This window comes from Mesoplodon mirus (assembly GCF_964341445.2).
Source record: "Mesoplodon mirus genome assembly, chromosome: 12".
Classification (NCBI taxonomy): domain Eukaryota; kingdom Metazoa; phylum Chordata; class Mammalia; order Artiodactyla; family Ziphiidae; genus Mesoplodon; species Mesoplodon mirus.
In genome coordinates, this window is record NC_138988.1 from 11,645,982 (window position 1) to 11,658,122 (window position 12,141).

Genomic DNA, 12,141 nt, shown 5'->3' on the forward strand with positions numbered 1-12,141 from the left:
CACACCTCGGTGGAGTTCTCAGAAGCTGGAGCTTGGGGCATCTAGTTGGGAGGAAAATGAAGCATGTTAGTTACAGCACGCGCATCTCATGGGCCACGAAAAGTCCAGAGACCAACACTCAAGGACGAAACACGGAGGGCAAGATCAATGATGAGGTGACAGAGCTGCCACATCCACTGGAAGGGGCTTCAGCCACTGAGGGCAGGAGACACCCTCCCTTTTGAACTGAACTGAATGGGCTTGTGTTGGGAGAGACAACTGGCCTGAGCTGGGGAAACAGATTTAAATTAAGGAAAGAAAAAAGTCTACCACTGATCAAGAAGAAAGTATGCCTTAAAAAAAAAACAAAAACGATGTCAAAGGAAGAACTACTGCACATCTATGTTTTGTTCGTCCATAGAGAGGAAAAGTGATACAGCGTATCCCCACGGAGGCTCAGGGAGGGGAGAAGCGTGTGGGTAATGACAACAGGGGCCTCAGGTGCAGCCCCCTCCCCGGAGGCCCGAGGCCCTTGCAAAGTCTGTACCACCACTCGCCCGTGACAAGCTTCTTCCGTGGGCAGGTGCGTCCTCCCGGGTCTCTCCTTTCCCCACATCCCGGCCCTGAATCACAGGGTAAGACCCGAGGCTCCAGCTTGGGGACTGAAGAAGCCTCTCTCCTCCAGCAGCTCTGGGAGGAGACAGGAAGGCTCCTGGCTGCAGGGTCACTTGGCTAGTCACTCGCCCCTCCACGTACTTCCCTTGGGGCTCCAGGGCCTGGGGTCCCCGGCGCCACCCCCGCCATTCCATGTAGACACTCCACTCCTCTGACTGCCAGCTCAACTTCATTACACCCAACCCATACCTGAGAGACAAGATGATGGCCCCGAGCAAAATGAAAGGCAATTGCGAGGGTGCACGTGGTGGCTAAAAAGTCCACAGTTCCACGTGGCGGCAGCACCACGAATCTGTCCCCCGGAAGGGCACATGCTTGGAGGAGGGACTGACATCAGATGGAACCGCCAGACCCCACCCTGGGCTGCCCCGAACCAAAGTCACACACCAGGCACGGCTGGCTGCTTCAAGGTGCGGTCTGGGGCCGTGGAACGAAGCCAAGGCTCACGCTGCAACTGAGTGACCTTGGCCTCCTTCCGCGGGGCTCCAGCGACACAGCACACCTCCCGGGAGGCCAAAGCGTGGCTGTCAGGTGTGAGCCGGCGCAGGTGCTGAAAGCACGAGGTGGGGAGGCTGGAACCTGTGAAATCTGGCGGGGTCTCAACCCAGCTCAACGCTTGATACCCCTTTTCACGGTTTGATCCCCAAGATAGAAAAAAATGTTCTTCATATAAGACTGTTATTATGTAACCTAATGATTTCTTTTTTTTTTTTTCTATTTGCCAACAGGTAAAATGAAGTAAAGATACAGGGGCTCTCTTTAAGTACAAAGATTAAACTAATCTAAGAAGGACAAGGAGGCATAGGTGGGGGCCTGCTCACTCGATTCCGTACAGAAGAGCTTTCAGACCTGAGTGCAGCTCCACTAGCCTCGGGGAGAAAACATCCCTCCGACGTGCTTCGCTTCCTGTTGGGGTCGGGAAGCGCAGAGGGGTAGCAAGGACTTGAGTGTGGCGAGGGAAATACAACCAGAGCTCAGGCGTATGTGTCTTCCAGATAATATAAATAATATCATGATCTAAGAACGCACTTTACCTCTATCCTTACATCCTGTATGCTTCAGGCTAAAGAATTAAAACTGTGCAAACACTCGTGCCATCTGCTCTTAGGGCAAAAAGGACACATAAGAAAAAGTTGAACTAAAGCAACTTCCCATGCATTTTAGAGCAGTCAGAGATACAGATGGGAAAAAGTCCTATCTTTTACAATTGGCTTTGGCCACATTTCACCAACCTATCCTTTATACTGATTCTGTATGATCAGAACAAAAGAATTATAGGCAGGGACTGACTGTAGGAACCTACTGAGCTATCCTCTTACTCCCTTGCCCATCAAAATAAAAGTTAAAGAAAAAGAAGAAGACGGAATGGAAGGAGGTAGCGTGCCTTTTAAAAATTCTCTCGTCTGAGATCTCTGTCCAAAGAAGCATCTTGAATTCTTTCGGAACGTTCACGGGTAGTATATAGCTATTTCTTACATACTGAGAGAGCAGTCGTTTCTGATATGTTTTATGATTGTACTGACACCCTATTGCCTCCCTCGACTGCTGTCATGTTAGTTTTCGTTTAATTTTTAAAACAAAACTTACAGTTAATGACCTTTTCCCCTAGAACATTACAGAAAGACTTCTGAGACAACAGAAAATGTTTTGCTGCTTCAGGAATCACTATTGAAACAGAAGGACAATTTTTTTAACGCTATCCATTCAGGAAACAGAATAGAAAAAGTGACGGCAGTGGACAGGTATCATGCGACCGTGGCTCATGCAGGCACTGGCGCTCTGTGTGACCCTCAGGCAGTCACTGAACCTCTCTGGGCTTCCACTTCCTGACCTGTAGTTCAAGGAGACTGGAGCTTATTATTTAGGATTCCTTTCCAACTAAAACATTAAGTAATGCTTGGTATATTTTCAGTAAACTTCATTTTGTAATATCTAACAGGCAAGTTCTCTAAATAATACAATACAATAGGACATAAAATGATTTCAGGCATGGAAAAGGCCAAACCAAGCCTGGCGTATAATTTGGTAAAATAACCAATGGCCTTTACCAGCACTTCTTCCTATGAGGATTTCACCTGTATTTCCGGGAGGATAGGCTCTTTTATGGCAGTAAGCCACGCTTTTGAAAAAGATAAGCATGTGAGTAAGCTATATATGTTCAAATCAGATAACAGCTACATAAATAGAATATATATTATCCAAAGCAAAAGATAATTTTGGTAAATGAATGAACTGATTTTCTCAACATATTTTTATTATCAAAGTAACTTTTTTTTTTTTTTTTTTTTTACATGGAAGGTCATTCTCAGTGACCACATAGTAAGGGAGGCTATTCTGAGAAAATGAGTATTTCCACATTTCCCAGGTCTTGTCTTCCACTACTTCATCTCAGGATCGGTCACTATCATCAGATGCTGACACCTCCAGTCAAGGTGAAGTCTCCCCAAATGAACAGGTGACTGGCAGTGATCTGATGCTCCCTGGTTTTGAACCTGGAAACCAACTATTGCCCTCTATTGCCTCTGCACATTTCTTCTTGGATCTCATGTCTTCTCAGTGCTTTGAGACAAGGTCAGCAAAATCAAACTTCAAAGGAAAAAGATTTCAAATGCCTGGCTTTGAAACAGAAATTCAAAATGAACCTCAAGTCACAGAATCCCAAGTGTCCTTCCCAGATGAGGCCACGAATCAGGTCATCGTAACTACGGCACTTGAGTAGTAACTAGATTCGTGCAGATAAGATGCTGAAACACTCGCTTTCTATACATAATGTACCTAACATTTTATCCGGGGATGGATTTCTACTACAAATGAAGGAAATTATACTTTGCCATTCTTAATAAAAACCCAAAGACTTCTGAGGGTTCCTATTTGTGGTGTGTGTACGACGGCACATCCTCACATACATACATACTGTATATACATACCTATACACATCTGTTTCATGTGTGCCTATTACAGGCCAACACAGAGCACAGCCCCTTAAAACACCCTGTTTCCTGCTGCCATCAACATGAAGCCTTCTCCCCTGGGCTTCTAGAATTTTCCTTTGAAATAAGATGTCTCCTTCCATGGACCACCCCTAGCAGAGGTTGAATACAGTTCAAGAAATGAGACTGTACGATAGATCTAATTATCAGCACAGCAAAGAGAATTTACCATCTCCAATCCCCTGAATCAGGCTTCAGTTCCTTTCAACCACTCCATCTCAGAGGAGGGAAAAAATAAACAAACAGCGAATGGCCTTGCAAATATGTTTGCTGGGTCCTGGCCTTCATGAGCCTTTGAAAACCCACATTAAGAGAACAGAATGCTTGAAAGAAAATCGAGCTAAAATAGAAGTTACCTAACATTTTAGCAGGGCAATTTTAAATCTTCACATTTGCTAACACAATGCCGTTTACTAATGGCATTTGTTTATAGAAACAAAGTGAGAAATAAACATTATCTAGTTCCAACGATGAAGTTTCACCTGTATCTTATAGAACAAGTTCATCGGAACCCAAAAGTAAAATTCAGTTTTAAAAAGCACATTCTGACTTGACTGAATTATACAACTTCCGTCATTATGGAATCATCTCAGCATTTAAAAAAAAAGAAAAAAAGAGAAAGAAAAAAAACTTCCCCCCAGATTCTGCAATAGCTTCTGTATGCTCCGACTTGAGCTCACTTGCTCTATGGCTGCCAGTGTCTAACAGTAAACAGCCCCGCTGCATTTATTGGCAATTACTGCTGAAGGTCACACATCAGCAGTGAGCCTAAATTCCAGGAAAAAAAGAAGCTCTTATGTAACTGCCGCCTGAATGTTGGCAGGTGCCCAACCCAGCAGTTCACAGCAATGTAAAAAAGTAGGACACCTCCACCCTGGGTTGGATGTCATGAGAACGCCCCCTGAAGGTGAAATTGAATAATTCTTGGGTTTCTCTTCTCTGTTTTCTCCCCCCCCTGAATTTTTACTGGCAGTGGCCTCCTTTGCTTGCAGAAGCAGTTCTCGGTGGCGGAAGCTGAGGACTCAATATATAGGCAGATACAGGCAGGTTGCTGCCGCTGTAACAAGCGGTAACACCAACGTCCCACTGGCTTTTTTGTTGCAATGCAAGGAGCTGAAGTTGCCAGCTGCCACTAGTGGCTCTGGAGAGGTCAGGGCTCCAAGCGACAGTGATTAAATGGGGATCGTATCTTAAATCGGAAGAAATGCAGCATGTCCACTGAGCTACAGCACACACTTTCTAAACACGCTCTCCTTTCCAAAGACGCACACATGGAAATGAGGTAGGTTACTGTTCTGCTCACCGCCTCGGCCTGAGGTTTGAGTGCTGCATCAAAAGCATCCCTTTGTTTAGTCCAGAAATTCAGTTTAGAAAAGTGACAAACATGCTCACCAGCCAGTGGTCCTCACGGTGTGACCTGACCTCCTAAGCTGTCACCTGACCTCCCTGCTCAGGTACAAGTCCCTAAGTTACATGGTCTCATGACCCCAAGTACTTCACCTTCCTATATTTCTCACGGTTGATGGCTGTCATTTAACATTAATTTGGATTATTGTCTGTCACCTCCACAGAACCGTAAACTCCAGAAGGGCAGACACTGTGCCTGTTTGGACCCAACTCCCCTAGTCAACGCGCCTGGGATGGAACAGGCACTCAGGTATTAGTCATATGAAGGAATGTCTCAAGCAGCCATCAGTGCCTGTTTAAAGCCAAGAATGGGTAGATGAGGGAACTTTCTGGGCTGATAGAAACAGTCCCCATCTTGATTTGTGTGTGACTATAGGTAACAATTCGTCGAGGTACAAACTTAAGAATAAGCTGAATGGACACTAATGGAAGCAGCTCGCTACACTTCTCCCCTCATCCGTCCTCTCCCTGCCCCCTAAGGAAAAGGTAAAATCAGGGGGTAAGGATGGAGACCCTGCCTATTTGCAAAAACTGATAATAATAATAAAGAAAAGAAAGAAAACCCTCCTTTTCCTGGTTTCAAATGAAATTTTACTCCAGAAGACAGCTGGGAAGGCTCCCACCATATGCACTTTTCTTGCAGGGACTCTGATTCTGTCAATTCACCCTCTTTTCTCAGAGCACAGACAGAGACTCGGACGATGCTGTGCTTCTTTTCCAAGCCGTTCACTGCACACCTCCTCTCTCACGATGCTCAACAGGCCTTTATCACCGAAGAGCGGTGGTCCTTCCCCAGTCTAGGGACCATGGCTCTCCAGATATGCCGTACCCTGCTCAGGGGCTATTCCCCAGCACGTTTCAAGGTTGAAGGGCTGGTTTGCAATTTAGGTGGGAGGCCTTGCCCGTACCACGGGCCAGCGTGAACTCTCATTAAGTTTCTTAACGGAGTGTCTGCAGAACTCCAGCTGTGGGCTGCTGGTTTTCACCCACACACATGGACAAAAGGCTTGGTGGGAGAGAAACCTCAGGAGCTGCGGTTGTTTCCAGAACAGACATGGATAATACAGGCCAATCAGGCATCTCTGCTTAGAGGGCCAGATCCGACAGCCTGAGGACCTGGGGACAGTGTTGGTGCGCCAGGGCTCTGAGGGTTGCCAGGGATAACAACGGAGAGGGGATCCACAGTTGCTTCCTCAGGGAATTTTCAAAGAATCCAAGTGGCTGCCAGAACATTCTTCTTTTATAAACAGACAGTATTCTATTTCCTAGTGTATAATTATAAACACACCTGCTCCAACTGTGGAATCTTTCCATAAGCGAGCAATAAACTCCCAGCCAGGAGACCCAAGTTCTATCTTGAGCAAGCAAACACATCAAATGATTACTATGCTGCAAAACAGTATATTAATAACACTGCAGACTCCGATTAGGGAAGGTTTTCCTTTCCTGGCTTAATTTGTCTTTAAGCAAATAGAAACTCAGCCTCAATATTTCAGAGGAAAAATTCAAATTAGAGAGGCATTTACGACTCTAGGGAGAAACAAGAGTGTCGAAGGGTGCCAATATGAAAATTCAGCATTAGACGTTTTGCTGGCATACAAATAACCCGGAAGAGAGAAGACCAAACAGGAAGTAGCAAAAATCACTGTAGTTAAAGTCGTTAAACCCCTGTACAACCTTCTGTTTTTCTCACCCTCTATTCATCCCAAAGAAGCACAGCCTCCTCACCTGTTCATGCTGACCGATTTAAGGAAAAGTCTGCACTTACAGACTCTACCACGGCTGAACAGTAAGCGCTCCAGGCCAGCAGCCGAGCCAGCAATACTAGTTCTGCTTTGGCCGCTCTCTAGCTGTGTGAGCTAACACCACTCACTTAACCTCTCTGAGCTCCATTCCCGGGGCAACTGGACCAAATTCATAACCACTCGTGTCGCTTTCAGTTTTAAGTCTGTCATTCAAACTCTCCTTAGGTACACCTGAACCATCTTTTAGTATTTCTGAAATTATGGTGGTAGATATTAAAGCAGGCCTCATATTCTATTTGGTAGCTCTATCCCACCAAAATAAGGCATTAATCGTTCTACCAAAAGAATGAACAGACCTAAAGAAATAGACCAGAAAATTAATTTTTAAAAGTCAGATAAAAGTTTTTTCCAGTCTGCTTCAATTTACTAAGCCATTAAACTCCCTCAATTATGTGCATTAATTCCCCTCATTAATCCTTTCTATTTTCATTTACCAAACATGTATCACATCCTACAGATATGGCAAGAAATGCTGAAAAATATTCATCGGAGAGAAAATATTTAAGACACCCTCAAATCCCAAACAGAATGGCCACTCATCAGTCTCCAGGGTCATTCTGGGTAAATGAAACTAATTCGATACATAAGTATAGAAACCATCAGAGGACATTTCAATTTCTTGATCTCTAGTTGGTTTTCCTAGAAGAGAAGCCAGGGATATTGTACATTCCTAATCCCACCACAAGCCAGCAGCTGGAAAGTCTTAACTAGGGCTGTGGAATTTGCACGGCGCTTTGACAGAATTTTATATGACCCCTCAAACTTAACACTTCCAACATGTAGGCCAAGAGAGCAGTGGTTTGGTTTTTCTTTGACTACTTCCAAACTGTACCAATGTAGTTATTTCTTTTTGCATGGTTGCTTCACATATGGACAGAAAAGCTCCTCATGGTAATATCAACACTCAGTTTCAGAGATATGTTAATAGCCAGTGTCAAGCACAAATTCAGCTGAGATTCTAGACAGTGAAGGATTGAAATCTTATCACAGCTTAGAAAATCTTTATCTAGACTCAGATGGGATCTCCAAAGACAAATGGCAAACAAACTCATGGGAAATGCTAACACAAACACAAAGGACTCGACTCACTCCCAGAGGCAACACTACACAAAGTCAGATACTAGACGCTGCAGAGACTAGGGGACAGATCACAGAGTTCACTGGAAGAGGGTCATGGAAACATCACCATGGGACACTTAAAAAAAAATGAAATTAGGACCTCTGCATTATCCAATTCATCAATGGAAATCAGCTGGAAAAGAAAAAAGGAGGGGGGAGAAAAAGAAGGAAGTGTTAGAAAAGGAAATACGAGCGAGCTAAGTGTTAGAAACTTTGTCATTGTATTCTTATCACTGACTCAGGTTGAAGCATCGTTAGAACATGACCATCTTAAGGGGCGCAGGCATTCTGGACGCCAGTGCACCTCACCCTGACACCTGCTCTGCAATGTTCTGCTCCGGAACAGAGGTGCTGCCACCCTTTGATCACATGCCAGGTATCAAACCTCGCAGGTCACGTAACCAAGAGCCCAGGACAGCACTTTGCACTCTCTTGTAGAGAGAACCCTTGAACTGAGCTGTGGGCAAGGGCAAGCTCCCCAATCAAGAACCATGTCCTTTCAGAAGGGGATGGCAAGGAGTAGGGTCAAAGGCTAAACTCTGATCAACTCAGCTTAGGACAAAATTCTTTCTTTGGACTCATCTTCCCATTCAGTGGGGGAGGCGGGAGTCTGCGGTCCAAACTATCACTGGACTAAATCAGATCCGACTTCAATTTAAGTAGTAAGACCAAACATATATCAAGCCCAGAAGCTCCGAATCCTGATACTGTCGATGATTAAAGAGAACAGATTTCCCCTAAGGTGATTAGTGCCTACCCAAGTGATAGTAGTAAGAAGTAAGTGATTTATTAGCATCAAGTTCAAGAAAAAGAAAAAACAAAAGCACTAATCACAATTATGCTTGTTTGATGATAGAGGGATGATCCACACAATGTACTAAATATTATGTTTCATTAACATTTAGTACATTTTGCAAATTTAAACTCCTATTAGAAACACTGGTAGCTGGAAATGTTAATAGTTTATTCACCTAGAGAAAAGGAGCACTGGTAATTAACAGGGGACTGACAATTCGTATGAAATGAAAACCCTGACATTACTTAAGGTCAAAAACTCTCTAGTAGTATAACAGCTACTAGTATTCAGAAGAAAAAAATGGACTTCAAATAAATTGAGATACACTTTCACATTAATTGTCGGCCTCTGAATTTCTTTCCAAATCCCTGTGACTAACAACTTAAATATAGCTTAATAAAAATCCTACAGTAGATTACAGAGTAGCCAATATATAAAATAATTACGCTTTCTTTTCAAGCAGGGTCTAAGAGCTTAAAGATGTTCTACGAGTTATACAGAGATTCAGGCTAAATTTTAGAGATATTTAGCTATGGGGGGTTATTTTTTTAATGGTTTAATCTGTAAATTAAAAGCAGAGTTTTGTAGGCACTGCACACACAGAATGGTTGCTAAGTCCTGATTTTAAAGTTTATTAACTTTGAATACATTGGATAGAAAAACACAAGAATCACACAAAAATGTATTCCATCATTATTTTGGTGATACTTTTAAATATTCCTTTATTTTATATTTATCACTCTTTGGTAAATATTGCTGGTCCTTTGCATTTTAGAGACACAGTAGTAAAAGATGATTTATTTAATTCCTAAATGATCATGATTAAATTTCGTGACCATCTTCTTTGTCCAGCCCTTACATTTCCATCATATGTCATAGTTCTTGGATGGGCACATCTTAGGCAATGAACCAAGACAAGTGGACTGACCACTGGCTTCTCACGGATCTGACTCCTAGGGCCTGACGCAAACCACAGGTGATACCAGAGCCCAGTGGACCAGATCCATGACCATGAAGACTCAGGAGAGGGCAGGGAGAAGAACAGCCCTGGATGTCCCAGGAGGGGGTTAGTCATGGGACAAGCTCCACTTAAGAAGCAACTAATAGAAAAATTGGGCCAAGAAGACAGAAATGGCATTCACACTGGCCCTTGTGTCCCAAGCACCCAGTCCAAAGGACACCTCATTTATTTTATCGACTAATGCCCACGGGTTCACCTAAGAAAGGTTATTTCTTTGGCTCTGGGTTCCTTCCACCCTTGAAAGAGTCAGCCTGTCCCATATGTCACGCTTCTTTAGTCAAACAGGGGCAGCCAATAAACCATCAAAGGCATTTTCCAAAAGCCTTAGTGAAACTGGACAAAGTGGTACCAAACTGGAAGAAACAGAAATCATTTAACACCCTCCATCCCCTTTTAAAGTGAATGGTTAAGGAGCCTTTTCCAGCAGTCAGAGCCTGGGGCCAGAAGCTTGGCACATACGTGCTGTCAGTCAGGAGCTGCTGACTAGCACGGGTTTCCAGAATGTCTTCCTTGGTTGCAGAGCATTTCCCATACTTGCTTATAGTACTTTCACTTTCAACAAGGGGGATGACAGCTCCAATCAGACTGGAAAGAAATGTCATCCTGCCTCCAAGCCTCTATCTGCTAGGGTATGACTCATTTCTTCACCAGCTGAAAAGGGATTTGAGCTACAGCCTAAGAACTTCTTCTCAACTCTGATAACTCTTTGATAGTGACCTCCATCTGCTGCCCTCTTTTTTTGTTGTTGTTGTTTTTTTTTTGCGGTACGCAGGCCTCTCACTGTTGTGGCCTCTCCCGTTGTGGAGCACAGACTCCGGACGCGCAGGCTCAGTGGCCATGGCTCACAGGCCCAGCCGCTCCGCGGCATGTGGGATCTTCCCGGACTGGGGCACGAACCCGTGTCCCCTGCATCAGCAGGCGGACTCTCAACCACTGCACCACCAGGGAAGTCCCTGCTGCCCTCTTGAAGCCCTGGCTCTGTCACTCTCCATGAGCTTTCTCACAAGCAGTGGTACAACATCTCAGGTCTGCTGTATCCTGGGGGCCGTGATGGTGTTCTCCCTGTTGGCACTACTGGGTAGTGAAAGGGAGCAGGGAAGCACACCTCTACATGGCCCCAAAGATCCCGGTGTACTTTTCTGTTCAGCAGCAAACACTCGACCAACTCCTAGTACTTCTACTTTCCACATTATAAAAAGAAAAACTTTAGAGAAATAAAAGTATAATCACAATTTGCAAAATTCACTGGAGTTGGGACACAAAGTTTACCTTAAGTACCTTGGGTATAGAAAGAAACAGATATTCTCAAGAAGAGAAAATTGTGGTCTCCACATTTTAAAATCAAGTTCTCTGCCCCAAAGGTGCTAATATATTCACAGCTGGTTAAGGTCCCTTCGGTGGATTTTATTTTATTATGGAGAGTGAATTTCTATAACTAGAGTCATATTTTTTAAACATTTCTTAAATCTCACCTTAAGAAAAATAAACATCTTGTGGAATAAATGGTTATTACTTATTTGGTAAGTGTATTCTCTATTACTGCCCACCCCCCACCTTTTTTTAGTGCAAGACCCACCGAGCTGTCTACACAGGTATTGTACGGACCGGTCATCTCATTACTTCCCACTTGTACCAGTGTTCTCTGCTTTTATATTTATAAACTCTTTTCTGGCAGGTTTCCTACACAAAATTCCTCCTGAGTTATAAACACTGATTTTCTAATTAAGCGAGATTTATTCCAGTTTTAATTTATACATTGTACAAATTTAGAGTGACGTTTAAAAGCCTTGGGTTTGGGGGCAGTGGAGAAATATATAGTGCAAAAAGGACTGCATACCTTTCTGTTTTATTTTTTCTTATCCAAAGACCCTCACACATTAAATTGCTCTAATATAATGACAGATATTGCTTAGGTTAGAAAGCAAGATTCCGACAGACTTTTACACTTGCAAAAATCTGGTTGTCACCATCCCTTTTGATAAGGAAGACTGTGATTTAATTACCAAGGCTTCTTCACAGAGATGAATGAGTTACTGTGTATTCGATAAGTCAGTGATATCAGCACATTTACATGCTAGGAAAATGCTGATAGAAGTGGCTTGAAGACAATGAACATTATTACCTTCAAATGAAGACTGGTGAAATTTAAACTCAGGCCCATGCTTTTTTGCTGGGGGCAGAAAGGAAGAGCAATGGGGCTCTTTTTACCCCACTTGGACCAAAATCGGGGGTGTGACGGCTGTTCTCTGTACATCATTGCTCACTGCATGTGCTAAGAAGTCTCATGTCCTAGGGATGGTCCATTTCCCAATCTCAACTAGAAAAGGTGACATGTTTGTCCGTCTTCAT

The 12,141-nt window shown here is 43.7% G+C and overlaps 1 protein-coding gene across 1 annotated transcript in view; it reads right to left on the reverse strand.

The window, feature by feature from the left end:
* The window catches only part of ITPR1 (inositol 1,4,5-trisphosphate receptor type 1), a 329,901-nt gene that overhangs the window by 110,631 nt on the left and 207,129 nt on the right, over positions 1-12,141 (reverse strand). The gene's annotated exons all lie outside the window — the stretch shown is intronic.